General features: G+C 37.1%; 1 long non-coding RNA gene across 2 annotated transcripts in view; it reads left to right on the forward strand.

Annotated features, from left to right (window-relative positions):
* The window catches only part of LOC132018169 (uncharacterized), a 193,288-nt gene that overhangs the window by 27,344 nt on the left and 147,916 nt on the right, over positions 1-18,028 (forward strand). For both annotated transcript variants that reach the window (XR_009404469.1, XR_009404468.1), the window contains exon 4: positions 12,754-12,809. This is a non-coding gene — a long non-coding RNA (uncharacterized LOC132018169). The remainder of the gene's footprint in view (positions 1-12,753; positions 12,810-18,028) is intronic.

The raw sequence follows: 18,028 nt of genomic DNA on the forward strand, positions 1-18,028 counted from the left end.
TTAAAAATTTGAGTATAGTTGACACACAGTGTTACATTAGTTTCACAATGCACAATGCATATTTGATAAGTCTATGCATCATGCTGTGTTCACCACAAGTGTGGCTGCTGTCACCATAGGATACTATTACAATACCATGGATTGTATTCCTTGGGCTGTGCCCTTTACTCTCGTGACTTATTCCATCTACAATTGGAATCCTGTATCTTCCACTTGCCTTCGCCCATTTTGCCCAACACTTCACCACCCTCCCCTCTGACATCCTCTCAGTTTGTTCTCTGTATTTATAGATCTGATTCTACTTTTTGTTCATTTATTCATTTGATGTTTTCAGATACCACATTTGAATGAAATCATATGGTATTCATCTTTCTCCATCTTGACTTGTTTCATTTAGTGTCATGCCTTCTAGGTCCATCCATGTGGTCACAAATGGCACAATCTCATCCTTTTTAATGACTGCATAGTATTCCTCGGTATATATCTACCATATCTTCCTTATCCATTCACCTGTTGATGGACACCTGGGTTGCTTCCATAATTTTTGACTATTGTGAATATAATGCTCAATAACCATAGGAGAGCATATATCTTTTTGAATTAATGTTTTCCTTTTCTTTGGGTAAATACCCAGTAGTAGAATTATTCGATTGTATGGTATTTCTTTCTTTCTTTCTTTTCTTTTCTTTTGAGGAACCTCCATACTGGTTTCCCCAGGGACTGCACTAGTTTACCTTCTAACCAGCAGTGCATGAGAGATGTCTTTTCTCCACATCCTCACCAACATGGGTTATTCCTTAATTCTTTGATTTTAGCTATTCTGACAGGAGTAAGGTGCTAACTCATTATGGTTTTCATTTGCATTTTCCTGATGCTGAGAGATGTTGAGCATGTTGGCACATGTCTGTTGGGACCTCTTGCATTGATTGTAAGTTCCTGAGGGCAGGGTCTGTATCTGTGTCTTTCACTGCTGAATCTTTTGTTCTGAGTACGCTGACACCCGAGGGATGCCACATAAATATGGTCCAGTTGGAGCAATAGCCCTGTTTGATGTTCTTTTTTTGCCTCTTAATTATTCTCCTGGAATGTTACTTATAAGTTGTGGACTAGAATAATTGGATATATTGGTTTATTGTAAATGTTCAGATATTAGATTAAATATGGCTAAGTTTCAGTTTCTGCTCCTTTTTTGTCTTCAAATAGAAAATAGCATTGTCATTTGCCATAGCTCGTGTTCTTCAGTATTATACTTTGAAACAGCAGAGCATTCCCCCTCCTTTTTTTAATTTCCAACGTACAGAGAACAATTTCACAGAAGAACTGCTTACATATGTCTAAACTAAACTATGTAAGCAAACATACATTGTCTGCTAGATTAGGCCATATGAAATAGACAATATTTGAGGGTTTTTGACCTTCAAGTGGTTCAATTTAGTGGATTATGCTTTAAAAAATGAGACAACTGAGATGCCTGTAAAAGAGTAAACATTTCCCCATAAGCAATTTAATGGTATGTTCCAGAATGGAGACTTAACTTCTAGCTATAATGAAAGATATTTGCATTTTTCCTTTGCCTTATTAAAATTCTTCCTCACTGGCTGGCTCTGCATTGCACACTTGCTTTCCCAGCTCTGACTGTTATGTGAGTGTGTGTTGGATAATTTATTTCATATTATTTGAGGTCTTGTGAGTATTATTAGAATGAGAGGAAACCATGAAAATTATGGGTTCTTGGTCCACTACTTTAACAAATATTTACTGAGTGCCAACAGAAACAACATTTACTGCATGAGCGAAAAACAAAAAGGCACAGTTCTTGCCTCTTTGGAATTTATTGTTTATGGTTTGTATTGTTTGTATCAAAGAGCTTTGCGAGTAAATGTACAATTACGGCTGATAGGTGCTTTGAAGGAGTGTGCATAATAGTGTTCTTGGGGGGGTTGATCACGCTGGAGAGGTCTGGGCAGGTCTTTTTTGAGGAAGTGATGGCTAAGCTGAGGACGAGTGCAGCTGGTTAACTGAATGGATGAAAGGAGACCGGCGGTGGGGATAGGAAGCAACACGGTTCACTTAGGTTCACAGAGTGTTAATAGAATGTTTGCCATGTGCCGTATGCCCTCCAGTGCTGGGACACAGAAAATGAGATGCCACCTTTGCCTCAGTGCATAACTCACTCTTAGGGTTTCATTGTCATGTCATTTTTAAACGAGGAGAGCCACCGTGTATGTATTTGTTTTGCTTCTGTGTAGTTAGTTCCCTTTGTTTCGGATTACGTCAGCCAGGCCAGTCCTTCTCATGAAATCACACACAGTCTTCTTCTTTTATTTATTTATTTATTTTTGTCACGGGATCGAAGCTGAACAAACGAATACACATAGTCTGCGAGATTCAAGTCCAGGAACACGCCTCCAGGCTCTACTGAAGGCCTCGACTGAAGGTGGCCCCAGAGCAGAGTTCAGGCCTGTTTCAGAGCCCACCCGCCAGTGGCACGGCTCCAGGGAGGAAGCCTGGCTGCCCCGGTACAAGGGGCCCATTGTTCCTTTATCTCTCTTTTTATAGCCATTAGCTACAATTGCTGAATTATTAACCCAGTCCTAAAAATGAATAATAAACATACTGTATGTGCCGTTGATTAATCTGCTTTCATGTGAAGTATTACTTAGGCCTGGAGTATAAACCCAGGGAGACATACATACAAGGTATCAGGGATGCAAAGAGGGAAGGAAGGAATTGTGGCAAAATGGAGCTTGCCAAAACAGAACACAGGAACGGAGCAAAGCAGCACACACCCGTGCAGGACTTTTGCCCCAGACGGTAGGGCAGGTCCTCATTTGACTGTACCCACCAAATGCACGTGCAAGGCCTGTCATCTTTATTCCCTCCAAAGGCCTAGGCCCTCTCAGCATCCTTCTGCCTGGAACTCTGGCATAACTGCCTATTCTAGAATTTACTGACGGTTGCCCTGTTTGGCTTCATACCCTGACCTTGGTGGAGAACTTGCCCCAGGGCGAGTTTTGAGCAATGCATCCTTTGCTCTTCTGTTGGACCTTGGTGAGTCACTCTACCACTCTACTGCCCTAACCACTAGGCTTGGCTTGCTTCTGGTGCTAGGAATGACCTTCACAGAAGGATGGAAGGGGAAGCTAGTGACCCCTAGACCCATGTCTCAGTTGAGCTGTCTCATTGTTTTCTTACTTTTCACTCTGTAAGGCTTCATAAACCTCTTTTATAGGTTGGTGTTGATAAATTCTCCTATTAAGGCTATCTGGTCCTGGCTGCAAATCCTAAACACTCATTTTCTTTTTCTCCTGTTTTTTCTTATTGTAGAGTTTTGTGCTTCAGCTTTGGGGATTGATTTATTAGGGAGTAATCGTATTTCCAGGTTATAGAAGAGGATACTGAGAGATTGCATTACTCGATGGCTTGTCCAACTTGAGGGGCTGCTGTTTATCATGGAGCGATCACGTAGAAAGCAGCTATAGCTCCCAAATTTGCATTCTTAATTGAGGATGCATAATCAATAATGCACAGGTCTCTCTAATCATACTAACTAAATGGTTGAATACTAGTGGTTTGAGTTTGTCAGTTAGAAAGCTTTAGCTTTAAAGATGCTAAGAAAGTAAGTTTGAGACAACAGCGATAAGTGGCCTTTCGGAAGATGCAAAACATAGTTCTATATTCACAATCCATAAGACTTTGGAGGCTTTGCTTTTGAAAATTCAACTCGTGTTCTGTCTTTAACAATTCCACGCTTTTCCTGTGAAGAGCTATTATCAACCTGTTGAAGGGAGCTGTGATTTTTGCCCCAAATTTCTACGTGCATGTGGTGAATCACATTATCAGACTATCTGTCTAGCAGGTTTCTTACACTATCTCATTTCCAGATTATTCTGTAAAAAGGAATTTGTGTGAGTGCCATCTTACCCATTGAATAATTGTTTCTGCTTAATTTTTTTTCTGGGAATATTATTAACAATATACTCCAGTAATGATTTAGCCCAAGATGTTCTTGTGTTATTTTGGAGCAAGTTGCTAGTGACTCACAGCACACTGGGCGTCCAAGCTATGGTTAACTGGTGGTCAAGTTAGGAAATTCTGTCCCGGTTAACTCTCCTTTTCATAGCCCAGAACACCTCTCCACTCAACTTTTTTTCTTTGGATTCGTCATGCTCACAGTGTCTGCTTGGTGTTTTCAGACCCAAAGTAGAAGCAGTGCCATGCCATAATAACTATTGTTCCCATTACGCTTCCAGCTTAGCTAAAAACAGGAAATACAGGCCATTTCGTGGAAAAGCCTGCTTTTGTGATGTTTCCAACCCAAGAGGTTTGGATCAACTTTGGTTGAATGTCTGAACTTTTGGCTTCTTACTTACAGTAAACCTTCTAACTTCAGAATTTTAGCACCATTTCTGCTTATAAGAGATGCCTTCCATATTTAGATTATGCTGACACATGCATCAGTTTACTGTTCAGTCATTTTTGTTTGGTATTAGGATGTGCTTGTAGCCAAAAAAAGGTCCATAAGAAAATTATGTGACTCATAAGGTATAAAGCATAGTAGTGGAAAGAGCCATAATTGTCAAAGTTTTGAGACTTACTGGACAGTTTGAGATGGGTCTATTAATAAAAGGCTTCATTCATTAAGTGAATATTTGATGTGAAAATTCACTATGTAAAATCAATCCAGAAACAAAAAACCCAAGTTGGTTTAAACAGCCTGCTGAGTCTTTTGGTAGGGAATATCAGACCCCACCAAAAAATAGATCTAGATCACTTCACACTATAATAATCAACCAACCGAGTTTTAGTAATCCTAGAAGGCTGGGGGAGTTTAGATTTGAAACTTCATGTAGATGGTATTTTTTTTAAAGATCTATAAAGTAAAACTCTAATTGGATAGATTAGCAGAGGAAGCCACATATGGTTATGTTTGTGTGGTTCCCAGTAAATAGGATGGTCTTGAGCCATGCACTGTGTTTTGTTTTGTTTTGTTGTTTTCCCAGTGTCAGTAAGGGACCTAATCTTTCTTGGTCTCTTCCACATTTTGTGACTGTGTAGATTGGCCATCATGAATTAAGTGGATTGCATTGTTTGATTGGTTGTCTTCTGACTTAGCCATCCCATGTGATTTTACAAACCATTCATTATGGTTTTTGAGCATGATAAATGGTGACATGAAGTGTCATCCCAGAATGAGTTGTTAACATTTAGTTCACTTGCCTTTGTAAGATAAGATTTGTTATATATTTTTTTCACCTTTGATTTCATATTAAAGGCAAGTCATCTCAAGGAAGGAAGATGAGAAAATAACAGTGCAGGGGATACAGAAAGTAGGGATAAGAGAAGGATGTTCCGAGGAATCCCGTCCCTTCAACTTTAACCCTTATTGAGAAAGGAGTTTAGCTCAACACTTGCTGAAGTTCTGAACTATGACTGAATAATTATTTTTTCTCTATGTCTTCTTGCTCCCATTTAGCTGGAATGTACTAGACAGGATTAGAAATGACAGCTCTTTCAGTCTTTTTATGCTTTAGACTAAAAGCAAAGTGTCAGAGTTCTTAAACGTAATCTCTCTTGATGAGATTCCAAGGCTTTGTGCAGACTCAGAAAGTGGAGACAACATCTAGCTTTCTTTCTTTCTTTTTTAAGATTTTATTTATTTATTTGACAGAGAGAGGCCACAAGTAGGCAGAGGAAGGCAGAGAGAGAGGAGGAAGCAGGCTCCCACTGAGCAGAGAGCCCCATGCGGGGCTCGATCCCAGGACCCTGAGACCATGACCTGAGGCAAAGGCAGAGGCTGAACCCACTGAGCCACCCAGGCGCCCCAACATCTAGCTTTCTTAAGAGTTTATCGAACTCTTTGTAACATACTAAAAACTGAAAATTTTGTTCATGGTTGGTTACGATATAACCTTCTATTCCAGATCAACCCACCCTCTTTCCTAAACCTTCTTCCCAAGCAAGAAAAACAAAGTAAAAGACAGCTAATACCTGTTAAAATGCTGCATAAGCCAGACATTTTTCTATTGTGTCTGTATCACATGATATCCATTTTCCTCCTTAATTCTTGGAACAATATCACTCACCATTTAAGATCTTATATTTCAGATTTTTAAGCTCTTGCTGCATAATACTGGATGAGTTAGAAAGTCCTAATAGCGAATTTATAAAGAAAATGTTGACAGAGCTTGGACTCTCACAGCGCTGGTGGGTACCATGATTATAATAATGGTTTCCTTTAAAACACTTCCATGAAATGTTCCAAACAGTGGAATTTGTAGTTTTTCCTTTGGTCCAGAGATCAAAAACATGAACTATTTTACATTTTTAAAGTTGGGCAGCATCTGTGTTTCCACAATTTCTGTGGGAAAGCAATCCAGCCTTTCTCAGTTTTATTAAAAACCACCATCTTGGCTCCAATACGTGCCATTATAAGCAATTTCATTATGTTTCATATCTCCTTTTAGGAAGTAAGAGTCTGCCTAGTGCTCCCTCCCCCTCATTGGCTTTCAAAGACTACATACTGTAAGTGAAAAGTGGTTTACAAAATTGAAGATGGGATCACGTAGTGGTTAAAAGAGTAAATCTGAGAGACAGAGTCTTCGAGGTCAAATACTTGCTTTACCATTTTGTAACTATGTGTCTCAGGCAAGTTATGTAACTCTAAACCTTGGTTTCCCCATCAGTAAACTGTGTATTCTAGTCACATTTTCCTCACAGAGTTTTGGTAAGGATTAAATAAGATAACAAATACAAAGTGACTGGTTCATGGCAAATTCTCAATCTGATGCCATCATCAGATGTTCTGCTTATTTTTAACACAGTTTGAAATATTTTCTACTGGTAGTTATTACCTTCCTAAGCTAATTTTATTTTGTAACAATCATGTTTTGGTGTTTCTCTTTTAGAATAAAATGAATGAAACCTGATTCATTTGTTTGACAACTCTTTATCGAGTGCCTAACCAATGCCAATTAACTAACACAACTCCTTCCCTAAAGGAACTCATATCATTTGCATAGTTGTTACATAATGCATTGGGAGTTGTCTTAATGTTGGGGGGGGGGAAACATTTTAAGGGTTAAGCCGAATGGGTACAAAATTTTGTTCTTTGTAATTTAGAATCTGATGTTGGAATGCAACCTTATCATCTTTATCTATTATTAATGTGGACTACAAGGTTTAACTTGCAGGGAAAGGTTCATCATATATTTTTTTTTTAAGATTTTGTTTATTTGAGAGAGAGAGAGAGCACACATGCACAAGCTGGGGAAGAGGCAGAGGCAGAGGGAGAAGCAGACTCCCTGCTGAGCATGGAGCCCGATGCAGGGCTCAATCCCAGGACCCTGGGATCATAACCTAAGCCAAAGGGAAATGTTTAACCAACTGAGCCACCCATGTGCCCCAGGTTCATCATACTTTAAATAACCTAGAACCTCCAAAGACTTAATACAGAAAGATAATGTCCCGTGTTAATAGCTGTCATATTTCTTTAGAAAGTCGTTTTTGTTCACAGATAATCTCTGCTCTTCCCTATCATGTCTACTAAAGTAAAGTCTAAACAGAATTCTTATTGATAATTCAGGTATCTAAATTTTGAGTGCCTTTGAGTAAAATTAGTCAATCAGAGAAAGACAATTATCATATGCTGTCACTCATATGTGTAATATAAGAAATAGTATAGAGGATAACAGGGGAAGGGAGGGAAAACTGAGAAGAAATCAAGAGAGGGAGACAGACCACGAGGGACTCTTGACTCTGGGAAACAAACTGAGAGTTGCTGGAGAGGAGTTGGGTGGGTGGATGGAGTAACTGGGTGATGGACATTAAGGAAGGCACGTGATGTGATGAGCCCTGGGTGTTATATGCAACTGATGAATCATTGAACATTATATCAGAAACTAATTTTATACTATGTGTTGGCTAATTGAATTTAAATTAAAAATAATAATAACTATTTTTAAATGGCAAATAACAATATGTTTTAGGATATGGTGTTATTTAGATATATATTTTTTTCTCACAATAAGAAAATTTGAGACCTTAAAAAGAGTGACTTTGTTAGCTGAGTTCTGCTTTAACCAAGTTTTATTTTATTTGTTTTTTTACTTATTTTTTCAGGGGTTACTTCCACGACTAACTTAAAGTAACTTACAAAGAAAACCAAAAAGTCAGTAGTAACATGCAATTAAGAATATAAAATTAAATTCTCAGATGTAACTGAGTAAAAGGTCTTCAAGACAAGGTGAAAACAAATACGAATACACAAGAAATAAATCGACCTATTTGCTATTGCCCTGTTTCAAATTTTGCATTTAATTTGCTGAGCCAAATCTAAATTGAACTGCCATTATTCCTGAGCAGAATGATTGTAATTACAGAGTGTATTTAATTAAATAATACAACAAACATTTTTGGAATACCTTATTTAGTTGGTCATTACCTTGTACGTATCTGCCATTTATGTTAGAACATCTCTGTTGTTATTTCTCATCTCTCTCTGATTTGGTTTATTAATTTAATGGCAAATATTTTTGTAGTTTATTATACTCAGAGCAATGAGGGTGAGATATGGATTAGGCTTTTCCTATTTCACTGTGAATTTTACTATGTTTGCTATAGGATTTTTTTCTATTTTGATTTGTTTTGTTCTTGTAGCTATCTTTTATCGAATTAAGGAATTTCCCTTGTATTCCTAATCTGTTGAATTTTTTTCTACCAAGAATGAATGCTGACTTTTATCAAGTGATTTTTTTCCTGGACCTTTTGTGATGACCATGTGAGTTTTTTCTTTCTTTCTTTTTTTCTTTCTTTCTTTCTTTTTTTTTCTGTGAGTATGTTGAATTTTATTAGTAGGTTCCAAATATTAAATTGTGCATTTCTGGGGCAAGCCAATCTTGGTTGTGGTGTTTAATTCTTTTTATGGACCATAGGATTTAGTTTGTTTATATTATGTGTATGATTTTTACGACCATGCTTATGGGAGACAGTGGCTTGTTCTTGGTGTATTTATTTCTTGTAAAATTCATATCAGATTTTGACGTCAACATGCTGCCCACATAAAATGAGATTGTAAGTATTCCCTTCTTTCTTTTCTCTGGAAGATGTTATGTAATATCGGTATTATTTTTTCCTTGAAAGTTTTGTAGGAATCAAGGATTAAAGCTGAGCCTGGTGTTTTTTCCTTGGGAAAGAAGTTACAAGTTTAATTTTTTTCATAGATGCAGTACTCTTCGGGTTTTTTTTTTTTTTTTTCTTGTGTCAGTTTTCACTCCTGCTTCCTTCCCTTCCCTCTTCAGTCTGTGTTATTCTGAGGCTTCCCTTCTCTTTTCATTATCTATCTCAGGAGGTTTTTTTTTTTTTTCCCCTACAACAGTAGCTGTAGGGCTTCCTCATTCTTTTAATGGCCACCTAATATTCTATAGTATGAAATTACCGTATTTTATTTAATGGATCCCCTGTTGAGGAATATTTAGATTGTTTCCAAATTTTGACCGTTATAATGTAACAATCATGTAAAACACATCACTGTACATGTATCTGAGTGTATTAAGTAGAAGTATTTCTGGTTCATCTTAGTTTTTTCTCTTCTATTCCTTAGTAGTAACTAGATCCAGCATAAATAGTGGAAGAGGAATTATTGCTTATTTTCTTCTTAACATTTTAACAAGTCAGACTTAGACTTCTCTTCTATTTTCTAAATGATTTCCATTACTGCCTTGGGGTATATAATCATCTCTGCCTTCATGACTTACTACTGCGCAGAGTCGATATCCTGCAATACCCTTTAATTGATTTGCACTCAATTTGTCTAAGTTTTTTCAGTGGAGGAATATCTACATAGGGTCAAAATTTTGTCCCCTTTGTCCAGCACTTTATCCTTAATGCTCGGTATAGAGTCTCGCAAGTAGTAGGTGCTTAAAAATGAATTATTCATAGACACAGTGAGATGTAATGGTTCCAAAACCGTATCCATGGGCTGAAGGACATTCATTCCTTTATTTGGTGAGTGATTTTCAGGGGTGTGGTAACCAGTGGCATGTTAAGAGTTTAATTAAGATGCAAAGCTGAATGAGGTATCAGGCCTGTGTCTCACAGACCCGAAGGAACAGGCACATAACAGGACAGTTGCAGCACAAATCACTGTTGTAACAGCACTGGGAGGCCCAGAAGAATGAGAGGGACCCTGCCTGAGAGGGATGTGGAAGGCTTTTGGAGGGAAAGATGCTTGAACTGGTTCTTAAAAGATGGTTCTGGTTCTCATGGAGAGAATGAGTAGAGTAGCATGTATAGGAGAACACTCACTACAGGTTTTAAGGTAGCAGAGTTTATCAGAAAACAATGGTTTAAACAAAGTCACATTTGCTCACCAAGAAATCTGAAGGTAAGTATCAGTTGCTGGTTTTGGTTCAGTGTTTTGAGACTATCTGAAGCAAGATCTCTGTGCTTCCTTTCATATGTCCCTCATGGTTAAGTGGGGGCCACTGCAGCTCAAGCCACCCTGTTCAACTTCCAGGTTGGTAATAGAAGGGAGCATCCCAGAGCAATTAGTCGAATCTTTCTCAAGAATGCAAAACTTGGGGCACCTGGGTGGCTCAGTGGGTTAAAGCCTCTGCCTTCGGCTCAGGTCATGGTCCCAGGGTCCTGGGATCGAGCCCCACATCGGGCTCTCTGCTCAGTGGGGAGCCTGCTTCCCCCCTCTCTCTCTGCCTGTCAAATAAATAAAATCTTAAAAAAAAAAAAAAAGAATGCAAAACTTTTGGTGAGTGCTGTGAAATGTGTAAGCCTCATGATTCACAGACCTGTACCCCTGGTGCAAGTAATACATAATATGTTTATAAAATAATGAAAAAAGGAATGCAAAACTTTCTCTGAAGATTGAAGTTTCTGTCTCTTTGGCCAGAACTGTGTTTCATGGCACTCACTTGACTGAAAGGCAGGCTGAGAAGTGCCATCTGGGCACGTTTATGTCCCCGAAACAATAGAGGTCTATTAGGGAAGAAGGGAAAATGGATTGGGCAGACAACTAGCTGAGACCATCATCAGTGTGACATTAGATATGATTCGTAGGAAAATACTTGTAATATAAAAGGTGATTTGGACTGCTTGACTTGGGTGACCTATATATTCTCCCTAGTGGCCACAGTATCTATGGATTATAATTATGAAAAAACATGAAAGTGATATTAATGATGATCTATAGTTCAGTAATATCACTGGACTATAAGGTACTTTCTATTTGAATAAAGTTACAAAACAATCACTAACTACAATATATGTTTAATAACTATCTAGGAATCATATCTTTATAATGTTAATTTCTTTAAGTTCACTCATTGATTCATTTATTACATGTTTACGGGGCACTCCTATGTGCCAGATACTGTCCTGGGAGCTTGGGATTGGGCAATGAGAAAGGTAGACCACTCTCTGTTTCCATGGACCACAGAGTCTAGCTCGGGAGACAGGCAATAAGCAGGAGAACCAATCAACAATATGATTACAGATTACACTATAGGATACTAGGAGAGAAACAGTGACAGCCATAGAGTGAGAGGGCATGAGGGGCAAGCTGCTATTTCAGATAAGGTGGCCTGGCCAGGAGAGGCTGTCCTGCAGAGGTAACCTTTGAGTTGAAAGATGAGAATGAGCCAGAGTGTTTGTGTTGGGATAGGATGAGAGGAGCAGGTACAGAGACCAGAGGCAGGAAAGGGCCAGAAATGGGAACCTGAGGCTGGTGTGGGTATACCATGGGGGAGCAGGAGAATACCTGTGTTAAGTGAGGCAGGGGCCTTTCCATGCAGTATCCATTGGGCCACTGCATAGGAGCTATGGAAGGCCCGAGCCAGGAAGGGGGTGGTCTGGTTTGTGTTTACAAAGGGCCCCCTGACTGCCATCTGAGAAGGGCTAGAGGGAAGCCAGATGGGAGGGAGGGGGGCCTGTTGGTTAGAAGGCTCTGGCCCAGCTGAGAGACTGTGATGATTTGGATAAGGCTTTCAGAGGAAATGGAGCACAGGTGCCCATAGTTCAGCGGACCTAGAACTGACAGGACTTGCTGGAAATTAGGAAAAACCTGGTTTCTAAGTAAAACACGTTTAGTTTCATGTTACCTATAAACTCTTATGGCAGCATCTTAGCTGGCTTCTTGCAATTCTCCTTAACTCAGCCTTCATCCACTGAAAGGTTAATGTCTATTGGGATAAGTGGGTGTGGTTTTGGTCTTTTTTTGACTTAAAAGAAAACACAACAGGAAAGGATTTTTAACAGAATAATAATTCTAGCTTAATATTTGCCCTTGAAGATCTTGTATGTCTCCTTCATCCTAAGGGAAACACCTGCTTTTCTAACTTTCCCAGTTCACAAAAATTAATATCCAGGAAAGGAGATATAATCATCATTTTTTGTTTTAGTTAGAAGAGAGAAAAAAAGCAAAGTGTACCATCTCTCTTTAGGACTTCATTATTATTCACAGCATTTATGTGAAATATAATAACCTGAAGAAAAGAATATGATTTTTATGTAATTTTATTTGAAATAAACTTAGTCTACACCAGGGAGTCCCTCAATTTAATGGGCACATAAATTATGTGGGGGGTCTTGTGGAAATGAAGATTTTTGACTCAGTAAGCCTGGGTGGCCCCCAGACTTGGTTCTGAATTTCAACCAAGATCCCATCTGGTCTGCAAACTACTCTTGAATGGGAAGGATCTCAACTTTTCCCAGCTCTTAATCACTTATACTTAAATTTTTCAGTGTTCCAGTATCACCAGATTGGAAAAACCAACCCAAGAGAACTTAAAACATACTTGGTAAGTAGAAGAAATAAGAATGTTTTTCCCTTCTGGAAATCTTTTCTAGATTTGCAATTCACTTTCTGTCCTTGGTTTGAAAGAGCCTGGCATTCTGATTGTTGTCTGGTATGTTCTTTACCCTGATGACTAAGAATCTAATTACATTCGAAATTGTGACTATTTCCCTAAATATTTCCAGCTGCTTTCAAGATGAACTCTATAACATCACTAGAAAAAGACTCCTTGGCCTTTTTGGGAAGCTTACAATATGATCCCAAATAGCTTTCTTTCAACATGTGATATTCAGAAGACCACAGAATTTTAGGGTACCTTTTCAAATTAACATTAATCATACATGGTTTTCTTATGAAAGCATTTCTTTCAGAATGACCTACATTTTGACAAAAAAAAAAAAAAAAGCATGTATCAGTTTAGACAAGATTTTGGCGTAGGAGAGAACTTAATTCAGAAACCTTATTTGGGAATGATGAATTTTAATATTTTCTTTCAATAAAAATGGTTGCTTAGTATGCACTCTAAACTAGTTGTAAACCAAAGGGAAGGGCCTATTTAAATAATAAACTTAAGTACTAAGTTTCAAGTGCCAGAATGTTAAAATCGAAGTCAAAATTATTTCATCAAGGGGTGCCTGGGTAGCTCAGTCAGTTAAGCATCTGCCTTCAGCTCAGGTCATGATCTCAGAGTCCTGGGAGGAGTCCCGTGTCCTGCTCCCTGCTCAGTGGGGAGTTTGCTGCTCCCTCTCCCTCTGCCTGCTGCTCCTCCTTCCTGTGCTCTCTCTCTTTCTGTCAAATAAATAAAATCTTTAAAAGAAAAATTAATTCATCAAAAAATGTTTTATATAAGCCACTATGTTATGAATACTCAGAATGTCATTTTTTTGGACAAAAATATGGCTTTTCAAAGTCTTATTACTCCAAAAAATATGCTAATTCAAAAAGACATCCAAGTACCTAATTATTTAAATGTTATTAAAGTTGGGATTTACAAAAAATATATTTAGACAAGTAGTATTTACTCAGCTAAAAACATGACAGCAAGATATCCCTCCTGGTATTACACTTTTATTCATCTTTTTCCAAGTTCTATTCATTTTATGCCTCTTCTACATTTTAATATTTTATTTTAAGCATAGAAAAGATTATATGTAAAAATGAGTAATTTATGAAGCATATTTTCAAAGTAATGCCTGTGAACCCATCCCCTCCTTAAGAATTAGAAAAATACCAATACATTTTTATTCTTATCCAACTCTTGTTTCTTCCCCCAGAGGTGATCTCTATGCTGAATTTTTCATTAATCATCCTTTTCAAAAAAAATAGTTTTAGTGGGACACCTGGGTGGCTCAGTTGGTTAAGCATCTGCCTTTGGTTCAGGTCATGATCTCAGGGTTCTGGGATGGAACCCCATGTTGGGCTTTCTGCTCAGTGGGGAGTCTGCTTCTTCCTCTTCCCCTGTGTGCAGTTTCTCTTTCTCTCTCTTGCTCTCTCTCAAGTAAATAAATAAGATCTATAAAAAATAATTTTACTATGTAGACATATGAATTGAAATAAGATACTATTTAGTTCCTTATTTTTTGAGCTTTGTAAAAATAGTTTCATAATGCATGTATTTAGTCTTTTTCTACTTGATACTGTTTCTAAGATAATACATATTAATGTCTAGTGGTAGGTTATTCTTTTCATCGTTGTGGAATATTAACTTTGAGAATGTATGAAATATCTCCACTCTTTTGGAAGTGGATATTTGGTTTCCATGTTTTTTTTTTTATATTACTATGAAACATGCCTCCCTGAACATTCTAGTACTCCTGACGCACAAAGAGATTTTCTACCTTGTGTATATTTTGGAATGGAATAGCAAATGATCAACTTTCCAAAACAGTATCATTATTTTCCACTGTACAATTTTTATCTTCCTCTAAGTACTGTATAGAAATTTCCATTGATCCATATCTTGGCTGTTAGTTGTCTTAGTTTTTGTCAAAAAATAGGTATAATATTGTTATTTTAATTTGAAGTTACTTGACTATTGCTAGAGTTGATCATTTTTTATATGTTTATTGACCATTTGTCTTTCCCCCTCTGTGATATACTTATTCATTCTTTTGCTTACTTTTCTTAGGGTTATTTGCTTTTTTCTTGATATATTTCACTTTTCATTTAAGGACTTTATTACTTACTTATTTTTCCCCTGGTTACTTTCTAAACAGAGAATACATCTAATCTCATATTAGGTATGGGTTCTCTTGGTAGTGGCAGAGTAGCTCAGATCATATCAACATTCCATTGATAACAATTACACACACATACACACATATACACACACACAAACACAACATGTGCATATGCATCTGTATGTGTATAAAATTATGTGTATATTGTGTGTATGTGTGTGTATATATAATCAACTATCTGAAACTACTGGAGGACGAACAAAGGTGGGCAGAAACTGGAGAAGCATTGGTACTTGGAAATAGAATAGTGCCCAGTGAGCTTTTTCATAGTTAATACTTGTCACTTGAGGGCAGCTCCAGTCAGCACTGTATTCAGGGTTACCATAATGACTGGAGAGTGAGGGTGAAAATCCCAGAAAGGAGAGAGACACAGAAGGAGAGTCCCAGATTCTGCATGTTAACTCCGTCCACATATCTGGTTGACTTATGATGTGTGCATGTGTGGTAGGAACAGCCACCCAAGACTGGAGGGATTGAACAGAGAGTTCAGCTGCTGACCACCACGTTGGAGCAAATAGTTTGGAGTTTAAGTTTGCCAAGGTATCTTGTTGTGAAAACTAATAAAACATCAGTAATCTCCAGAGAAATGTAGTGTATTCTGTACAGGATTCAGGTTGCATAACAAAATGACCAAATATGAGGAAAACAGAAAGTGATACCTATACTAAAGAACAAAGATAAGCAGTGGAGAATTGCTCCAAGAAACTGGAATTAACAGACAAGATTTTAAAGCAGCTCTTACAATTATTTAGAAATGTAAAGAAAAATATGATCACAATAAGTTAGTAGAGGAAATTTCAACAGAGAAATAGAAATTCTAACAAAGAACCAAATGGAAACTGTAGAAATAAAAAATATAATATCCAAAAGGAAGAAGAAAAACTCACTGGATGGGTTTAAGAGCGAATTGAAGATGACAAAAAGAATCAATACATTTGAAGATACATAATAGCAGTTGTTCAATCTAAATAACAAAGAGGGAGAAGATTTAAAATAAAAATGAACAAAGACTCTGTCACTTGTAGGACAATATCAAAAGGTCTAACATGAATGTAAGTGGAGTCTGAAAGGAGATAGAAAACAATGCAGAAAAGATTTGAGGAAACAATGACCTAAAAGTTCTTAAATTTGATGACAGTTATATTTGATGGTGTTGCCAAATCTTATCAGTTCTGTTGCCAGAAATATCTATGAATGCAGCCTCTCTTCTGTCCTCATGCTCTCATTCATTTGCAGCAGCCTGCTATTTTGTCACCTGGAGACCAGCTTCTCCCAACTTTAGTGTATCATTCACATTGTCACCATAGTTATCTCTCTAAAACTAATCTTTTTCTAAATCAAAGCTAATAATGACATTATTAACTAAGACAAAATCTAAACTCCTTAGCATGACCTTTATGCTAGGACCCAATCTATCCCTCCTGTCTCAGGACAAATATCCTTTTATACCTTCATGCCAGCTCACACTGACTGGTGCCTTAGTGCCCTTACCTCTCTTTCTCTTTTCTAGTATGTCTTTGGTGAAGTCCTCTTCAGTAGCACAGTCAGGGTTAGTGTCTGTTCTCCGTGTTTCCATAACACATGATAAGCATCACTATTAGATCATAAAGCTGGAGAGAAAGAGACTGCACTATATACACCTCTAATTCAGGGACTTTTCCTCTTTGTTTCTGACATACAGAGACACTTGTTGCTGGCATAAATTAGGTGCCAATTAAGTACATGTTGACTAAATAGAATATCTGGTGAAAGTTGTATTATCTATATCAGTACGTATTATGTTGGATCACAGGAAACCTCTGATATTTGACAATTTCTGAGTATAAAAATAGCAATTTCCTATGGTTAACCTACATTCATGAGGGAGCTTATAACTGTTAATAGATTAAGGCAATTGGAGTTTTATATTCCATTTCTAATAACATTAATCAGGAAATTATACCAAATGATACCAAGAAATTGTCTGACTCAAACCACTACCTTTGGGCATGTGACATATTCTTGTGCAGAAGAAACCCTGAGAAATTACTTGCCCAAGGTTTGCAGAGCAATTAAGTGGTAGAGCATGCTGATAAATGTGAAAAGAAGAGTTTAAAAAGTCATTTCATTAATATATAATATTTAAGAAAGTACCTGTCCTCTTTTCAGTGATGATAAGTGACCCATACCTATTCCTCTTTTCTAACTTTATTTTTCTCAAAGTATTGTTATGAAAGTTTTCAGACATACAGGAAAGTTAAAATGATTGTGCAGTGAAAGCACAAATACTAATTTTAATGAGTAAAGCTGTGAAAAATTAGTATGTCCATATTGGTATACAACCCTGAATTAGAAGATATAGTAATCTATTTTAAGGGGAGAACTAACAAGTATAGGTAAAATACAAAACTAAAAATAAAATCATGCTAATACTTTAAAACGATATACTATAGTAGAGTGGATTAATTTATAATATTTTGTATTAGTTTCTTTATCAATTGAGAAATTTCTATAAAATCAAAACAATATAGATTTAATCACTTTTAAAAATAAGTTTGAATTTGAATTCAAGATATGAGCAAGCTTTTAGCTACATATGTTCTAAGTTGGTGCTGGGCACTGGATTTGGTGCCTTAGTTTTCTCTGGGATACAGATCAAGTCAACTCTATGCCTATCTACCTTTAAAGTCAATAATTTCCCAGCTCAGTAATCCTGGCTGATTCATATTCATATAATGACCAAGTCCATAACTACAGAATGATTTATTGGGTCTTTATTTCCATTTCCTTTTGGTCTATAATCATTTCCCAAATATCTGTTGAACTCCTACTATATAACGAGCATCATACTAGGGTTATAGAAGCAAATTAAATAGATAGAGCCCTAATATTCATGGTACTTAGCATTTAGGAAGGCAAGCAGACTTGAAACAATTTTATAAGTTACTAAACAAAGAATTTATTACAATTTTGATAAATCCCATCAGCTATCATTAGCAGTCAT

The sequence above is a fragment of the Mustela nigripes genome, chromosome 5 (assembly GCF_022355385.1).
Source record: "Mustela nigripes isolate SB6536 chromosome 5, MUSNIG.SB6536, whole genome shotgun sequence".
In the NCBI taxonomy this organism is placed as follows: domain Eukaryota; kingdom Metazoa; phylum Chordata; class Mammalia; order Carnivora; family Mustelidae; genus Mustela; species Mustela nigripes.